Raw genomic sequence first — 19,411 nt, 5'->3', positions numbered from 1 at the left:
AGTTAAGCCTCTGCCTTCGACTCAGGTCATGATCCCAGGGTCCTGGGATAGAGCCCCGCATCGGGCTCGCTGCTCAGCGGGGAGCCTGCTTAATATAAATTAAAATAAAATAAAATAAGATTTTATTTATTTATTTGACAGACAGAGATCCCAAGTAGGCAGAGAGGCAGGCAGAGACAGAGGAGGAAGCAGGCTCCCTGCTGAGCAGCGAGCCCGATGCGGGGCTCGATCCCAGGACCCTGGGATCATGACCTGGGCCGAAGGTAGAGGCTTTAACCCACTGAGCTACCCAGGTGCCCCTAAATAAATAAAATCTTAAAAAAATAAAGTAGGACTCTCATAATTTCTTCTCATAACTTTCCTTTATAACACTTACTATAACTTGTAATTATATATTTACTAGTATATTTATTTGTTGACTATCTTTCCCCCCATGGACTGAAAGCTCCATGGGAGCAGAAACCACGGGTCTTCAGTGTACCACTGTAGACCCATCCTTACCAGTGTGCCTTAGATGTAATAGGCCCTTAATAAATATTTGTTGAATGATGAATAAATTAATACCCTCCTGACAGGCATGTTACACTGTGAAAACAGACATCAGTGCCTGATATCAGTAAATATTTACATCATACAGCTTGTGTAGATTCCCCCCGGCTAAGATTCTAGACTCGCCAACCAGTCTTTTGGTAGTCCTTCTCATTTCTAATTCAAATATCTTGGGGTCCCATGGGGGCATAATGAAGTCAGTTGAGCTTTAACACCAAAATTCCTGATTTGGTGTCTCCTCTGTAGAGACACACACCTCAGCACCCCCAAAGTGCCAGCAAGTATTTCTCAGAATCTACCTCTCTTCTCCACTCAGGCCCTCTAGTCCTCTGGGAAGACATCATCCTCCTTGGGAGTTCTCCTCAGGAGGTTCCCACACAGTAAAAATCCTCAAGGGTCACCTTAATAATGCTCTTTCTCTTTTGTTTGTGCTATGCTGCATGTATCTCCTAGTACTCCTTTCCTTCCAAGTCACAGAACCGAAATCAAACTAGTCCAAGCACAAAGGGGGGCCTCATCCATTCTGTGAGCCTGGAAGAGCTGGGGCTGAGTGAAGGGGAGAGCTGGAAGCAGGAACCCCTAAGCTATCTGCCTCTGGCTCTCTGCCTTTCATCTCAGTTCCTCTCTTGCTGGCTTCATTTCCTCTTTATGCAGACAAGTTCTCTCTATGGATTTGGGGAAATAGCTGTAGCAGGTGCAGGGTTCTGTGCCCCGGCCCCCCATTCCAGAGAGGGAGAGCTTTCTCCTATTAGCTCTCTTTAGCTATTAGCTCTCCTTAGAAATACCTGAATGAAGGGTATCAGTTGACCAGCCATATGCCCTGCTTGAGTGACATCGAAGTCCTGTGTGCTTAGAGGTATGGAGTCCTGGGTTTGGAGTGTGGGGGAATACTCTCCCATAGGAGGAAAAGAACAAGGAGCACTACCAGAAAAGGGATAAAAGTGTATGAGGTGACATTAGAATGTCTACTACACTATGTTTCATGTGTAGCAGTGAGGCTGCTTGTTACGGGTTGAATTGAAAAGGGGGGGGCGCCTGGGTGGCGCCTGGGTGGCTCAGTCATTGGGTATCTGACCATTGGGTCATGGTCCCAGGGTCCTGGGATTGAGCCCCACATTGGGCTCCCTGCTTGGTGGGAAGCCTGCTTCTCCCTCTCCCACTCCCCCTGTTTATGTTCCCCCTCTTACTGTCTCTCTTTGTCAAATAAAAATCCTAAAAAAGAAGGAAAGGAAAAAGGTACATTGACGTCTTCGTCCCCCAGTACCTCAGAATGCAATCTTACTTGGGAATAAAAGCATTGCAGATGTACTTAGTTAAGATGGGGTCACAGTGGACTAGTAGGAACCACTAATCTAACCTGTTGACTTTGTAAGAAATATTATTTGTGGGCTATTTGGGTGTCTCAGTCGGGTAAGTGTCTGCCTTCAGCTCCCTGGGGTCCTGGGATGGAGCCCTGCATCCAGCTGCCTGTTCAGCAGGAAGCCTGCTTCTCCCTCTACGTCTCCCCCTGCTTGTATTCTCTCTCTCTCTAATAAATAAAATCTTTAAAAAAGAAAAGAAAATATTATTTGTGCTACTTGCTAAACAACAGTAAGGCAGATTTCATTTAGGAGTACTATGGCAATAGCTGTAGAGACCACTGCAATGGCATTGTTGGGGGAGAGAGGTTAAGCAGGACGTCAAACACACAATAAGGTAAACTGAGAATGTATAGCCAGGGAGCAGAGCAGGGTGGGAGTCAGGAGATGGCCAATTCCTCAGAGGGAACATCAGAGGGAAGGAGGGATTTTTTTTGTCAGGCTCACGTAAGGAGATTCTTGCCACAGGCAGGCCGGGGTGAGCCGGGGGTGGTGGAGGATGACGGACCCAGTCACATATGGAGGATGGGGGGACTGTGGCTAAAACTGGGTGATGCACAGAAGTACCCGGGACTCGGAACGTCGTGGCCTCGTTGAGAGGAGAGTTCAGAGCCTGTCTGGAGGTGGTCGGGGGAGAATCTTTTCCAGGGAGGATACCACGCTAAGGAGATTGATGAGAGCGTCATATCTGTAGGCTGAGGGACGCCAAGGATTGCCAGTTGTCCGCAGCAGCGAGGACGAGGACGGAGGCACGGAACAGACTGTTCCCCCGCGTCCGGGGAAGGAACCCACCTCGCCGAGGCCTTGAGTTGGAAGTTTTGGCCTCCAGAATCACGAGAGAATCACTTTCTGTTACGGTCAGCCACCCAGTTTGAGGGACTTTGTTACAACAGCCGTGGGAACTAACACAGGATTTCATCAGAATCACATGGACTTTCTCACAAAACCTCCCTATACCTTTTGACTGGCTTCGGACCATACCTGACTCCCTGTGGGCCTTCAAAACCTAGTCCAGAAGTCCGGAAGGAGACACGGACGCCATTGGCGTTGCACCCGCTCCACTGTGCCCACGTCTCTCCTCTGCCCAGCAACCACGGTCCCCTCAGGCTCGGGGTGGGGGGGAGGGGGGGCTCAGGTTCGGGCAGTGGGAGCTCCGGCTCCAGCCTAGCTCACAGCTCTGGGCTCCTTCTACTGGCTGGGGGGCGGGGGGCGGGGCGGGAGCTCTTGGATTAGGCTGTCTCAGTACCCTGGACCTTGGGTCGTTCTATTTCTCATGGGAAACGAACAATTTGGCATTCTGTTTTTTACATTCCTGTCTTTGAGCTTTGTTAGGGAGTTAGTTTTTGGGTCCTGTTCGGGCTACTGAATAATTTAAGATTCTGAATCTGCAAAGGTGAGACCCAAACTTCCTGGACCCTGTCTGACAGAAGGCCAGGTGACACTCCTCCAGGGCCTCACATTGTTCCTTTCCATTGAAGTGTCCTCATGGGTAAAATGGACTCCAGTTATAAAGAACTCTTTCCTGCCCATGTGCCACGCCCCTCAGTCCTGAGGATTAGAACTAAATGCGGTGGTTTTCCTACTTTATCCCCAGAAGCTGCCCTGATTTTATTTTATCTCTACTTTATTTTTATCCTATGGAAAATAAAATACTCCCGATAGATCAACTCCACTGTTATTCAGGGGTTGCTTCAAATCCCTACAAATACTTGTCCTTGAGCATAATGTTTTTATACCCCTAAGTAGTTGTGAGCGTCTGTGTGCATGCATGGATGTTTGGCTTCAAATGAGTTGCTTTTACAACGTGATAACCTTGTGCCATATGTTGGGCAAATATCTTGGCCATAATTCACAGGCAACTGACACATTAATAGATCCTCTGCCGTTCTCATTGTGGAGACTTTGTGTTAGTGGCCTTTGTCTACCTCGGATCTGACAGAGGGGCAGGATTAGCTCGCTGACGCTGGGAACACAGCTGACAAGGGATTTCATGAAAACAAAGCCAAACAAGCGAGGCAGCTTCCATAGGCACCTGGCTGAATAAATTAAACCTGACTGAATCCTCTATTAGAACGATGACAGAAAAGGAGGTAAAATACGTCTTGCCTAATGAGGTTCTTTCAAATTATTTACTATTTAAAACTTGCTATTCCAGGAGAGCAGAAACTTGGCAAGACACCTTCCACTGGGTCTCTCAGGCTCTTGGACTAGATCTGGGACCCTGAGGACTCACAGCATCCTTCCTGAAAGTTATAGTCACTGCAAGTCTTTGGTTCAAGAGAGGAGCCCAAGACCCTTCTCCCCTTGGCCTGCCCTGGCTTCTGACTGGCCATACAGGGATGGGCTCAATGGAGGAGAAATTAATGGGCCCAGAAGGGAAAAGACAGAATTGAAGTAATAGTCTAAAAAGGATTTCAAGGGGCACCTGTGTGGCTCAGTGGATTAAGCCTTGTTTTTGGCTCAGGTCATGATCTCAGGGTCCTGGGATCAAGCCCCCCCCCCCCCCAAAATCAGGCTCTCTGCTCAGCAGGGAGCCTGCTTCCTTCTCTCTCTGCCTGCCTCTCTGCCTACTTGTGATCTCTGTCAAATAAATAAAATCTTCGCTCTCTCTCCCTCTCTCTCTCTCTGATAAATAAATAAAATCTTTAAAAAAATTTTTTTTAAAAAGGGACGCCTGGGTGGCTCAGTTGGTTAAGCAGCTGCCTTTGGCTCAGGTCATGATCCCAGCGTCCTGGGATCGAGTCCCACATGGGGCTCCTCGCTCGGCAGGGAGCCTGCTTCTCCCTCTGCCTCTGCCTGCCATTCTGTCTGCCTGTGCTCACTCTCTCTCCCTCTCTCTCTCTCTGATAAATAAGTAAAATCTTTAAAAAAATTTTAAAAAAAATAATAAATAAATAAATAAAATCTTTTAAAAAAAAAAGGACTTCAAAAATAGAGACAAAATAAGTCTGGATGCTAGAAGAAAGAAAAAAAAATAGCACCAACGTTTACTAATAAGCTTGGTGTAAAGTAAACACCGTACCATTGAATTTCACATCACCTATGGTCTTTCACTCACTATAAGTTGGAATTACCAGCCAGCACGAGGCACCCAAATGCAGAAGTACAAAGGAAGAAACATTTTTTATTTCGTAAAAATGAACACACACGATGACCACAAGGGCCCTGTGTAAATGTGAAATTCTGCATAGTGTGATTCTGATGGAGTCACACCTGTCCAAATAGAAATTCCCATCAACCTGCCATTGTGCTCTCTTCCCACAAAGAATGTCCACCAACAGAGATTCTCCACAAAAGATAGCAATGTAGGTTCCAGAAGAATGGTGTTGAAATATACTGGGATTAAAATGTTACCAAGGAGTGGAAGAAGTCACTGAGGTGAGCTTAGTGAACTGCGGTTGACCAGAGAATTAGCCATTCATCTTGGTAGATGTGGGACTGATGTTTGAGTTCTGTGTGGGACTGAGGTGCACACCCCAAACAGGAAGTGACCAAGAGTCATATAGAGTAGAATAAACAAAGCAAGAGAGTCACAGAGAGGCAGTATGTATGGCGAGGTTATTTATTGAATCTGCTTCAGAAAACTGTTATTACTGCCGCTTCCTAAGTTATATAATTTTTTTAGCAAATTACCTACCTTTTAATTTTTTTAAAGGTTTTATTTATTTATTTGACAGAGAGATCACAAGTAGGCAGAGAGGCAGGCAGAGAGAGGAGGAAACAGACTCCCTGCTGAGCAGAGAGCCCAACGTGGGGGCTCTATCCCAGGACCCTGAGATCATGACCCAAGCCAAGGGCAGAGGCCTAACCCACTGAGCCACCCAGGTGCCCCACAAATTACCTACATTTTATGGGTCTTGGTTTCCTCATCTGTAAAACGAGGGCCATAATACCACCATCATTGGACTGCAGTGGAAATTAGATAAGATATATGTAAAATGGAAGATTTGAGACACAGTGTGCACTAGAAAATATAAACCTCATACCTGCTTTGCTACAGGCTAAGCTGCAGGTGTGAAGGGGAACTGTTAGGAAGGGCAGTGGGGCACCTAAGGAAGGTTCTGAGGTGTGGCCAAATTTGGAGACTGCTATGTGAACTGAATAATAAAAGCCTTTCTTCATATAACTGTTATAATCACTGCTGGAACTTGACTGGGGCTTTTGGTAAACTTTTTCTGTAAAGGGTCAGATAGTAAATATCTTAAACTTGGCAATTCATATCTTGTTGCAACTACTCATCCCAGAAAAGCATAAAAGCTTTCGGACAGTGAATAAATAGGCTTGACAGTGTTCCAGTAAAACTTTTTTCTGGACACTTACATTTGAATATCATATAATTTTCAATGATTCATGAAATATTATTCTGTCAAAAATATTTTAAAAAGATTTTTATTTATTATTTTAGAGAGAGAGACAGTTTACATGGGAGTGTGGGGGTAGGAGAAGCAGGGGGGAGAGGGAAACAATCTCAAGCAGACTGGGGAGCTGACCACAGAGCCTGACTTGGGCTCAATCTCTTGACCCTGAGATCATGACCTGAGCGGAAACCAAGAGTCCAACACTTAACAGACTGAGATACTCAGGCTCCCTTCCTTTCAAAATTTTTTAACTTTCTAAAAATGTGAAAACATTTCTTAGCTCATGAATCACACAAAAACAATTGGCAGGGCAGGCTGGTGGGGGCAGGGGTGAAATAGATAAAGAGAATTAAGAGTACACATACTGCCGGGTGCCTGGGTGGCTCAGTGGGTTAAGCCGCTGCTTTCGGCTCAGGTCATGATCTCAGGGTCCTGGGATCGAGTCCCACATCGGGCTCTCTGCTCGGCAGGGAGCCTGCTTCCCTCTCTCTCTCTGCCCGCCTCTCCATCTACTTGTGATTTCTCTCTGTCAAATAAATAAATAAAATCTTAAAAAAAAAAAAAAAAGAGTACACATACTGCCATGAGCACTGAGTAATGACAGAATTGTTGAATCACCTGAAACTAATAAAACACAGTATGTTAATTATACTCCAATTGAGAAATAATTAAAAACAAAACAAAATAGGTGGCAGGGCTGGATTTGGCATGGGGGCCAAACGAAGTTTGCTGACCCCTGTTCTGGACACTGGATAATTTTCTTTACATTCATTATCTCCTTTAATTCACGTATCAACCTGATGATATGTCAAGAAGGGAACTCATTTTACAGAAAATGAAACTGACCTTGGAATCAGTTGTGTGACCTTGGGCAAATTTCTTATCGTTTCTCCACCTCAGGTTTCTCATCTACCTTGCAGGCTTGGTACAAGATTAAATGAATTCAGACACAGAAAACACTTAAAATGGTGCCTCACACACAGTAGGTACCTCATAAATATTAACTATTCCTTCTCCAAGCATTGAAAACTTTTCTGTAACATGGTTTTAATGAGTGCATACCATTCCATATGGATTACCATGATTTATTTAACCAAGTCTCTAATGGTGGATATTAATTTATCCTTTATTTTCTTTCCTCAAAAGGAACTCACAATTATTTTGTGGAAAATTTTAAAGTGGAAATAAAAATAAAAATTCATCATAATACCATTACCCAGAGATTATAACTGCAGACAACATTATGATATGTTTTTCCAGGTTTAATTGGATCCTTAAACAAAGCTGGGGTTATATTGTATATACTGTTTTATAACCTGAATTTTCACCTTATCATAATAATGAAGGGCTTCTCAACTTCTAAGATTCTGACCTCAGAACTCTTGGTCTCTTGTCTTCTATTAACCTAGTTTAACTTGTGCTTCCCACCATCTCATAGCTCTTCCCCTAAGGGACACTCTGCTGACCACCTGGCCTTGGCATTGTATTTCTTACTGAGAAACTACAAATTGACAGCTGGCTGGCACATCAGTTTTTTAGGAGTTTGGTTACCAGTAGCTCCCACTGTGAGCCTGAGTGGTCACCCCCAAAATAGCAAAATAGGGGTCTGAGGGATCTTCAGAGCTGAGAACCGTGGGCATTATGACCTTAATAACATAATCACAGTCCTATCTGAACAACCAAACCCTGTCAACCTCTTTCCCTACGTCTTTCCTTCCTTCCTTCCTCCTTCTCTCCCTCCCTCCCCCCCCCCTTCCTCCCTTCCTTCCTTTTTAATTTTTAAGTAATCTCTATACCCAGTGTGGGGCTCAGACTGACACACTCTTCTGACTGAGCCAGTCAGGCACCCCTGGATGCCCCTATTTTTACTTTAAGCCCTTAACTAATTATCATACTTGATGAGTAGTATTTCTTATTTAAAATAGCAAACAACTCTGAGCGGCTCTGGTGGAGGGCAGGTTCAGATATTGTTGCTGGAAGAAACTGGTTGAAAGTAAATGTCCCTTTGGAGTAGTATTTGAAATACTGACTTTAGTCATACAAAATGCCAAATTACTCCTACTGTCAAACTACCTTTTTATACTTCTGTTTATCTTAGCAAGGAAGATAGATGTACACTTCAGAATTCAAATTTTGATCTGCTTTTGACTACCTTGGTTTACCAAACTGTGGTAATTTTCCATTTGAGAAAAAGTTGAAATGTTACAATGATGCACGTTCTGTGGGTATTGAAACTTCTATTTGGGGGGCACCTTCCCATGCCCAACTGACTGGCTCAGTCAGTTGGGCATGGGACTCCTGATCTCAGGGTTGTGAGTTTGAGCTTCATATTGGGTGTAGAGGTTAATTAAAAATAAAATCTTTAAAAGAAAGAAAAACCCTTCTATTGTTGACTTAAATATTGAAATATCTCAAAACAAGGTGTTTGACTCCTCTTTTATTAGCATTTAAAGTCTAGGTCTAGTACACACCACATCATAAAATGATTGATTTGAAAAGAGCACTGAATGGTTCCTGGGTGGCTCAGTTGGTTAGGCATCTGCGTTTGGTTCAGGTCATGATCTCAGGGGCCTGGGATAGAGCCCCAACTGGGCTCTCTGTTCAGCAGGAAGTCTGCTTCTCCTGTTGCCCCTCACCCTACTCCTGCTTCATGCTCTCTCTTTCTCAAATTAGTACACAAAATCTTTAAACAAACAAGAAAAAGAGGGCGCCTTGATGGCTCAGTGGGTTAAGACTCTGCCTTTGGCTCAGGTCATGATCTCAGGGTCCTGGGATTTGAGCCCTCCATTGGGCTCTCTGCTTGGCAGGGAGCCTGCTTTCCCCTCTCTCTCTGCCTGCCTCTTTGCCTACTTGTGATCTCTCTCTGTCAAACAGATAAATAAACTCTTTTAAAATAAATAAATTCAGGGGCGCCTGGGTGGCTCAGTGGGTTGAGCCACTGCCTTCGGCTCAGGTCATGATCTCAGGGTCCTGGGATCGAGTCCCACATGGGGCTCTCTGCTCGGCGGGAGCCTACTTCCTCCTCTCTCTCTCTCTGCCTGCCTCTCTGCCTACTTGTGGTCTCTCGCTGTCAAATAAATAAATAAATAAATCCATTAATTTACTTTAAAAAAAAAGAAAGAAAGAAAAGAACACTGAAATGCATGACTTGATATCCTACCCACTGTGTACTCTGGGTGATGGAAAGAAAAGTTGGATACATCTGATTTTGAAGACAAGTGTTTGTTGATCTGGAAACTGAATGGTATTTGTGGGTCCTAAGAGTCAGCCGCACTGATAGGGTGGCATGTGGGGGGCCACACTGGGCAGCACATTGGCCGCTACATCTGGCAGGCTCTTAGCAACGGGGGTGCTTCCCTCTCCACTGTGACAGGGCCGGAGCAGAGGCCCAGAGACTGGAACATGAGCATGAAAAACACCTTACCACCTGGGAGTCAGTGGCAGGTCCAGGCACATCCCTTCCTCAGGCATTTGAGCAGTTGATTTCCACAGCATGACTCCGGAACAGCAGAAATGAAAGAGTGAGATTAAAAACCAGTAAATCAGTAGTCCCCTAACATCACCCTCAACCTTCTCCTACTCAGTTTCCTGCCAAAAAAACAAAACCAAGCGGCACTTTCTCAACTAGATGTCAACAATCTCTTGCTTTCTGCATTTCTGAGGAAAACTTAAAAGATGGTTAAGGGCTTTTTAGAACACACAAGAATAATTACTGAACACTGACCACTTCTACTACTACACAATGAGCAGTCATGTATGTAGTTTATTTAATGTAATCTCAGAATGGGGGAAACAGCATATTAGCAGACCCCACTGGATGAGGCCTATGAGGGCCAGGTGACACAGCCAGGATCAAATACGGTCAGTGGCAGATCTGCCGCCCCCAAATCCATGTCCTTCCTGTTGTCACACCACAACACATCTAGAGCACAGCTGATGGGTATAACCTTCTCAGCAACAGTGAGCAGCTGAGCAGAAGGCAATCACAGAAGGAAGGCCACGAGGAAGTCTGCCCCTGAATGCAGGAGTAGGGCCTATGGGACAGATGCATACGCCATAGATGCAGTGTCATTAGAAGCTTCTTTTTTTAACTAGACAGAGGTGTGTTCATAGCCAGGCATGCCACTCATTCATTCATCCTGCTTGGACACAACAGACACATCAGCAGACTGGCTGAGGGGATGGGGGGGTGGCAGAGGGTAGTAGGAAGTGGGGGGGGGTTGCGGGGGGACTGGGGAAGTTGCCGCCCTTGTGGTGTAAAGCCAGCCCTGGGTAACAGAGGGCCATCAGGAGGCCAAGGGCACTGCCCTCTGTCTAAAAAAGGCAGGAGAGTGAACCAGAGCCAAGAGGACAGCGCTGTTATCAGCCCCAAGGGAGGTGCCACCAAGGATGCTGGTAACCCAGAGAGATGGCCCCTCGTTCAGATCTCAGGGTTAGGTCAGAGAGAGTGAGTGGCCTGTGGGTTGAGACACCAGAAAATAAAAGCAGCAACAAGTATGTGGGCTCTTTTTCTGTTTGTTTGTTTCCCTCAGGAGACTCACAACAGTCTTCCTGGAACAGTTCAGATGGCTGCAAAAAAGGTGGAGGAACCGGGCAGTTCAAAGGCAGAAGGCAGCTCTCCCTCCCACCTTTCATTGAGAAAACCCACAAAGTACAGCCTCAGGGTGTGTGTGGAAGGAACAAGCAGAGACTCCGCCTGCTCTCCTCCTGAGTGAAGGGCAGCATGCCCAAGTTTGAGTGTGCATTCTTCTTTCTATGCGGTGCACGAGTGTGGGGGGGGGGTGTGTGTTGGAGGGGGTGTCTCAGGAAGGTGAAGACAGCTGGCAGGAGTCTCCTCCTCAGGCTGCGGCTGCAGCTGCACTCAGGGGCAATCACTGTGGACACTGTGGCTGCACAAATGGTGGGGCCGAGGCAGAACTGGTATTCAAGTCTTGGAAGGAAAATGATGACTTTCTTCTCTCTCTTCCTCCTTTTCCTTACTGAGCCCCTAATCTAGGGGTAGAGCTGTGGATAAATCCTCAATTAATCAATACTAAGAGCTAAGTACTGGGGATGACAGGTGGAAATACCATTGGCTTTACAACTCAGAAGGGCACTGGATTTGGTGGAGGGGGGCAGGGGTCCAGAGATGGTATTTGTTATCTATTTCTGAGTAACAAATTAACAAAAGTATAGCTGCTTAAAACAACAAACGTTTATTATCTCATGGTTTGTCTGGGTCAGGAATCCAGGCGTGGCTTAACTGGCTGCCTCAAGGGTAGAAGGTCTTCGGGGACTCCTCAGGTAACGCTGACCCCTGGGCCACCAGCTCATCTGAAGGCTCAGCTGGGGGAGGAGCAGATGCCAAGCTCACTCACGTGGTTGTTGACAGGATTCAGTTCCCCACAGGTTTTTGGCTGGAGGCCTCCCTCTGTTCCTTGTTACATGGCCCTCACCTCTTTACAGCGTAGTGTGCAACATGGCAGCTTCTGCCACATTCTAAGTGTTGCCTAGAGATATTAGAAGTTGAGATCTGGGGGCGCCTGGGTGGCTCAGTTGGTTGAACGACTGCCTTCAGCTCAGGTCATGATCCCGGACTTCCAGGATCGAGTCCCGCATCGGGCTCCCGGCTCTTTGGGGAGTCTGCTTCTCCCTCTGACTTTCTCCTCTCTCATGCTCTCTCTCACTCATTCTCTCATGAATAAATAAATAAAAGCTTTTTTTTTTTAAAAAAAAAAAAAAAAGAGGAAGAAGAAGTTGAGATCTGTTAGAACTAGGGACTGATTATTGTCTGTCTTCCCCTTCTAGAATGTCAGTTGTCAGAGGGCAGGGATTTTTGTAGTCTCTGGTATTCCCAGTTCCCAGAATAGTGACTTTAAATGAATGAATGGGGTTATCCCCACATTTCTGGCTTGACTAACATAGTAGAGCCTTTCTCTGAGATACAAAACACAAAGAACAGGGATGCCTGGCCAGCTCAGTAGGAAGAGCATGTGACTCTTGGAGTCGTGGGTTTGAGCCCCATGTTTTTGTTGAGTGTAGAGGTTACTAAAACTAAACAAAAGACAAACCCACAAAGAACAAACACGGCTAGGAATGTAATATTTGAGAAACACTGAGTCTGAGGTGCTTTATGGGATACCTAAGAGTAAAAATGTCCAGTAGGCAGTTGAAATGTGGGCATCTGGAGGCTTCCTGGAAAAACAGTAAGTGCTGAGGATCTGAGAGTCACAGCACCTAAGGCGAGCTGTGGGAGTGGACAGTATGGCCTGGGGGCTGATACCTCCAGTTTCCAGGGCCTTATATAGCAGAGGGTTTCGAAAGACAGCATAGCAAGAAAGCTCAAAACATGCTGCCTAAGGGATAAAAATAGGAATCTTGGAAAACCAGAGAGGACACAGGGCGGTGACAGCAATGGCATCATCCAGCAGGAGTATTAGGTAAGGAAGGACTGAAGAGCTAAGGAAGCTCAAGCCCCCAGTGGGTGGGGAGGGAGGCAAAAAGAATGTTTCCAGAAATGCAAAGCTTTATTTAACATTTTAGAAGTTAAAACTGCCATAGGGGCGCCTGGGTGGCTCAGTGGGTTAAACATCTGCTTTCAGCTCAGGTCATGATCTCGGGGTCCTGGGATTGAGCCCCACATCAGGCTCTCTGCTCGGCGGGGAGCCTGCTTCCCCCTCTCGCTCTTCCTGCCTCTCTGCCTACTTGTGATCTGTGTCAAATAAATAAATCTTAAAAAAAAAAAAAAAACCTGCCATTTCCAGGGGTGCCTGGGTGGCTCATTCCTCAGTTATTTGCCTCCAGCTTGGGTCATGGTCCCAGGGTCCTGGGATGGAGCCCCATATCGAGCTCTCTCCTCAGTGGGAAGCCTGCTTCTCCCTCTCCTACTCCCCCTGCTTGTATTCCCTTTTGCTATCTCTGTCAAATAAATAAAATCTTTAAAAAACAACCCCCCCCCGCCATTTCCAAATTTCATCATTTCATTAAAAGACAAAAAAAAAAAAAAAAAGACAAACAAAATAGATAAGCATTTGAACATCTGTCCCTTCATAGCAGTAACTCAGAATCACTAGGGAGGCTTTTCAAAAAGACCAGCTTCAGATACCAGTCCTAAAAAATTAGTCTCCTAAGAGGGAGAGAGGGAAAAGTGTGATTTATTTATTTATAAAGATTTTATTTATTTATTCTACAGAGATCACAAGTAGGCAGAGAGAGAGGGGGAAGGAGGCTCCCTGCTGAGCAGAGAGCCCGATGCAGCTTGATCCCACACCACCAGGATCATGACCTGAGCTGAAGGCAGAGGCTTTAACTCACTGAGTCACCCAGGTGCCCCAAAAGTGTAATTTTTTTTAAAGCCACCAAGTAATTTTAAAGTGTGACAAGGTTTTGAAATCATTCAATGAAATCTCTAAGAATTCCTGGTTCATATTTGGCTTGAGCCTTTTTAGAAACATTCAAGTGGAAGAAAAATTCAGAGGGGCACCTGGGTGGCTCAGTGGGTTAAGCCTCTGCCTTCGGCTGAGGTCATGATCCCAGGGTCCTGAGACCAAGCCCCACATCAGGCTCTCTGCTCAGCAGGGAGCCTGCTCCCCCTTCCCCTCTGCTTGTGATCTCTTTCAAATAAATAAATAAAATCTTAAAAAAAAAAAAAAAGACCTTAAATATAAAAATTAAAGGGGGGGTACCTATGTGGTCAGTTGGTTAAGCAACTTAATTCTTGATTTCAGCTCAGGTCATCATCTCAGGGTCATGAGTTCGAGCCCCACATCTGGTTCTGCACTGTGTGTGGAACCTACTTAGGAGTCTCTCTCTCCCCCTCTGCTCCTCCTACCTCTCTCCTCTAAAATAAACAAAACAACCAAAAAACCCGAGAACTCTTTTTTTTTTTTTAAGATTTTATTTATTTATTTGACAGACAAAGATCACAAGTAGGCAGAGAGGCAGGCAGAGAAGCAGACAGAGAGAGAGGAGGAAGCAGGCTCTCCGCGGGGCTCGATCCCAGGACCCTGGGGCCATGACCCAAGCTGAAGGCAGAGGCTTTAACCCACTGAGCCACCCAGGCGCCCCAACCCCAGAACTCTTAATAGGAAATTTAAAGTAGTCAAGAAAAACTCCCCCACAAAGTTAAAAAAACAAACCATAAAACACATCCCTCTGTTTATTATCAGGAAAATGCTGATGACTGTCATTAGGACTATAAATTTAGTAGAGTAACTGAGAGCTAGATTAGTAAATGAAACTGCCTGTTAACACTGGTAAGTCGGTTATCCTCTTGGGTGTGGTTTGCAAAAGAACCCAATGGTTATCTGAAGGGCTGGGGAGCAGCGTGTGGCTCTGGGCTTGAAGTCCCAACGGTTTCCTAGCCCCCAAAGCTCCCGGAACCACCACCACCACCCCCCTTTGGAAAATGCCAGTTACCTCCTCCCCATTCCCAGAGCACAGCCTGAGCTGCACCTCAGCCTCCACTTCCTCACCACTTTCCCTTGTCCCTGGCAGTTTAAGTTTGATCCTCACAAGTGCATTAAAAGCCCCTTCCAGGTCCCCAGAGACCCCAGGCCTTGTAAGTGCGGTAAACACACAACAGCCTTTCCAGCAGGGAGTCTCCAGAGCCCTGCGAGGCCTCTTGCCCGCTCCCTCCCCACCGGGCTGGCTTCAGACCTCCAGGGACTTACCTCCCACCTCCTTCACACAGCCTTCAAACTTCACCACTCACCCCTGCCTTCCCATGACCTTAAGTTGAAATCGCTAACCCATTTCTACTTTTTCTTGCTGTCCTTAAAGATAAGCATACAGCTTTTACATTTGTTGTACAACATTCTCTCCTTCTCAGGAAATGAAAATAAAAACCACAGGGAAGCAAGGAAGTCTCAGCTCCCCCTCCCTTGCTCAGGGGAAGCCTCTGGAACAAGGAAGGCTCAGATGTTTACATCTTCATGTCAAATCATACCAGACATTCGGCGCCCTTTGGCTTCACCTTGCTGGGCAGTGTGCCTGGTGTCAATGGTCTCCTTTCAAACCACACTGGATTTCTCTGGGCTCCTTAGAGTAGGTCTTTAAAATCAGCCCAATCTCCACCTAATCAGCCCACAAATAGAGGCAAACAAAATGGGCTATCATTTCGTTGCTATCAAGATGGCAAAAAAATACCAAACAAGAAATAAAAATGAAGCCTGGTGATACCGAGTTTTGGCCAGTTTGCTGGTAAGCTGAGTCACTCTGGCGCTGCTGGAGGGACTCTGAATCAAGGGACTTAACTATGCGCTTACCCTTCAACCCAGTAATCCCTCTTCGAGGAAAATATCCTAAGGAAATAATCAAGAGATGCAGTCAAGGATTTACGCACAGAGGATATTCGTTGCAGAGCCATAATTGAGAAAAACTGGCGAGGGCTGACGTGCCTCCCAGGTGGGGCTGGGCTCCGCAAACCCTCACATCCCTCCGATGCAACCGGGCGCCTGCAGCCGTGCGGTCCTCCCTCCGCTCCGCAAATATTTATTAGGCGCCCACTCTGCGTCAGGCACTCGGTCGGGTAAACTAGACGCGGATGCTCCCAGCCCCCTGTTAGATGTACCCACGAAAACTCAGGATCTCGGAAAACCATTTGAAACTGCGGACGTTCTGTTTTGGGGGGGGAAGCAGGTTACACAATGTGTCGCCCCCACTCTCTCACCGCCTGCCACGAGCAGTTCCCGGGTCCGAAGGGCATTCCCCTCAGGGGCGCTCCCGGGTCGACCTCTCGTTTCCTTTTTCAAAAGCGGGTCCCGAGGCGTTGAGTAACCTGATCACCGCGGAAAGAGCCGCGACGCGGAAGTCTTCCGATTGGTTTCCAGTTCCAGGAAGTTGCCGACTTGGGGCAAATCCCTTCGCCCCTGGGACTGTTTCTAATCAGAAGAGTGAAAGGAAGGGCTGCACGCAGCCTCCAGGTTCTCGGCGTGCACTCCCACGTGGGACGGCGGCCTCCGTCTGTGAGGGAGGCCGAGCCCGCGTGGGAGGGCGGGGGGAGGGGAGGCTGTGGCCTCCCGGAGGGTGTGTGCGTGTCTGTTTGGGGGAGCTCCAGAACACAAAGAAGGCGAGGGACCACCCAGACGGCGAGCAGGCAGCCGGGCCTGCGGGGGTCGCGGGGGTCGGGGCTCGGCTCCACGCACCCCGCTCTCCCCTCCCCCCCGCCGCCGACGCCAGACCCGCGTGACCCCCGCGCTCTGTGGTGCTCCTCAGTATTAATGCATAACAGCTCCCAACTGTGGGCGCTTCTCCGCGCCACGCACGGTGCGGGCGACCGACCGAGTCGGCTCCCTTTTCCGCCGGCAAAGCAGGTCCGCGCGACGGCCCGCTGGGGCTCGGGACGGTTACGGCAGTTACACGAAGTCACGTGGCTCGCCCTGGGCCCCGGCTCTTCACCTTCTCACAGGACCGTCTTCCTCGCTTCCGGAAAAGGCAGTGGGACGGGCTCCCACTATCGCGGAACACGGGAACGGGGTCGTTATGGTGCTGAGGGTTTGTTGTCTCCCAACTAGGGGACGGTCGCCGCAGTTTACACGCGACCTTAGACTCTACTGGAGCCCCCCTGCTTCCATTCAGAAACTCCCTTTCTCCCCGCCCGGGTGCCCCACAGCGCCCCTCCCCCGCCAGGGTGAGGGGTCGGCTCTGAAGTGCAGTCTGCGAGGAACAATAGGCGCCCTCCCGCGAAAGGCGGACAGCGATTTGCATCTCGGTGGAGCTCAGGCCGGGACTCCCGGTTTGGACTCTGACCCCTGTACTAAAGATCTGCTTTGGGAATTTCCTGTGACCTGTTAAGGTTTGCTGCTCGCTCCCAGGAGGGAGTCTTTGACATTTCTGTCCACTGAATTCGGAGGATCTAAAATGGCAGTTTAGTGGCAGGATTCTGTGAGCTCCGTCCTATTGTACGGAGAGGTCTCTGTGTATGTGCAGAGGTGCATTTTTCTAGGGAGAGTGTTCATAACTTTCCTTGGTTTCTCAAAGGGGCTCCCAGCTGCCCAGAGGTTAAGAACTTCCAGTGACAAGTGAGCCACACTGAAGGGGGGACAATGGTGCAAATCCTGTGGGAGGAGGAGAGGGAGCAGGAAAGGGAGAGACTTAACTGGGGGCAGGTGGGGGGCAGGAGGGAAGATGATCTGGTGAAACTTACTCTGAGAGGCAGGACTTGGGGGATGGAGGGGAACATTCCCTCTACTCTTACTGTGTGCGGGGCACTGTTTTAGACTACAATTGATGAGAATGAATGAATTCTTGTAACAATCCCATGCGGTAAATAATGTTGTTCTGACTTCATAGATTCACTCATCGGTAAACACTTATTGAGCATTTATTATGTATCAGGCACTGTCCCCAGAGGTGGGGAAACAGCAGTAAAACAGCCCAAAATACCTCCTTTCAGAGTTTACATTCTGGTGGGAGGCGGATGAGGAACTTGGGTTCAGAGAGAGTTACACAAGGGTCCTCAGCTAGTAAGCGGTAGACATTTGAACCTAGGCAGTATAGCACCGGAAGCTGTTTACTTATTTATTTTTATAATGACTCTAAACATTTGAAAACTAAAAATTTCTGTGCAACAGCAACAACCAACCACCAAAAAGATAAAAGGAAAGTGAGAAAATAGTTTTCAAACTACAAATCGAAACCGAAAGTCTACATTTAAAAGGAAGAAATGGGCAAAGATCACTAAAATAATTTGGAAGAGAAAATATGAGTGATCAATAATGGTGAATCCTGGCTTCCTGAATTATCATTAAGAGAATCTGTTTATTGCTTGCACTGTGAGGAAGTCTTACCTTGACTAGCCTGCGCAGCCTATCAGAGGGCAGAGGGCAAAGGGCAAAGTCTAAGTATTTACTGAGCTTTTGAAGCCTGGTCTAAGGTGGATCTTTCAGTGGGGGTGGGAGATCCTGATAAAATACCTTAGAGTTGAGGAACAACCGGGCAGGGGAGGTGTTAAAGGGGAGGTGTTTCAGGAGTCCTAACAGCATGACAAGTGGAAACCTAGAAGCTAAAATGCCATTTGGCGTTCTTTGAAGGAGTGTGTGACCGTGACTGCAGTCACCTGTGTTTCTTTTTTTTTTTAGATGTTATTTATTTATTTATTAAAGACATCTATTTATTTATTTGACATAGAGAGAGATCACAAGTAGGCAGAGAGGCAGGCAGAGAGAGAAAGGGGGAAGCAGGCTCCCCACTGAGCAGACTCCATTCCAGGACCCTGAGATCATGACCTGAGCGGAAGGCAGAGGCTTAACCCACTGAGCCACCCAGGCGCCCCTCACGTGTGTTTCTTTAGGCACTTGTTGGGTTTGTCCAGGTTTACCTGACCTGATTCCAGCCTTTGGCATAGAGTGTACAACATCTTAAGATGTTTGAAGCGCTTGTGAATAACCAAGAGACGAACTAAGAAGCCCACTGAATGAAGTAGAAGGGAATGATGGATAAATCAAGTTACTGGGTTCCCCCTACCTTTTCTTTTTTCCTCTAAATTTAGTTTCAATGTCTGGGTTTTCAATCAGTCTTTCTTCATTCCTTCCCTCCCTTTCCTTTTCCTTCTTTTCTTTTCTCTTCCTCCCTTCTTCCCTCTCTCCCTCCCTCCCTCTCTTTCTCTCTCTCTCTCTTACTTTTCTTCTTTCTTGATTTTTTTACTTATTTATTTGACAGGGAACATAAGCTGGGGGAGTGGGAGAGGAAGAAGCAGGCTTCCCACAGAGTAAAGATCCCAGGACCTGAGCCAAAGGCAGACAGAGCCACAAGGGCACCCCTAGTCTTTTCACTTAGATTTAAAAAGCCTTTATTGAGCTTTATTGAGCTATCAATGACATTCAACAAATTTCACATACTGAAAAGTGTGCAGTTTTGGTAAGTTCTGACACATGTATATACCTGTGAAACTATCACCACAATCTGGATTATGAATATATCTGTCACCCCCAGATTATTGTGCCTCTTTGTCATCCCAACCACTCAGTGGCCCCCATCTCCAAGCAATGACCCCATTTGTCTTTTGTCACTGCAGATTCTTTGCATTTTGTTTGATTTTATACAAATGTAATCTTATAGTATGTATTCATTTTTGCCTTTTTTACTCAGAATAATTACTTTGAGATTCATTGGTGTTGTTGCATGTATCTGTAGTTTTTTTTTCCTTTTTATTGCTAGTAGTATTCC

General features: G+C 46.8%; 2 long non-coding RNA genes across 2 annotated transcripts; one reads left to right on the top strand and one right to left on the bottom strand.

The window, feature by feature from the left end:
* Positions 1-11,439: 11,439 nt before the first annotated feature.
* Positions 11,440-15,977, bottom strand: LOC309869468. The gene is made up of 2 exons (XR_014314194.1): positions 15,889-15,977; positions 11,440-11,590 (listed from the first exon to the last, which is right to left on the bottom strand). It is a non-coding gene; the product is annotated as an uncharacterized lncRNA (long non-coding RNA).
* Positions 15,978-16,857: 880 nt separating this feature from the next.
* Positions 16,858-19,102, top strand: LOC309869469. Its single transcript, XR_014314195.1, has 3 exons — positions 16,858-17,039; positions 18,537-18,664; positions 18,905-19,102. It is a non-coding gene; the product is annotated as an uncharacterized lncRNA (long non-coding RNA).
* Positions 19,103-19,411: the final 309 nt, after the last annotated feature.

Source organism: Mustela nivalis (assembly GCF_964662115.1).
Source record: "Mustela nivalis genome assembly, chromosome: 7".
Taxonomy (NCBI): Eukaryota; Metazoa; Chordata; class Mammalia; order Carnivora; family Mustelidae; genus Mustela; species Mustela nivalis.
The sequence above is the reverse complement of the archived record's forward strand: the minus strand, read 5'-3'. Positions and strand labels throughout refer to the sequence as shown.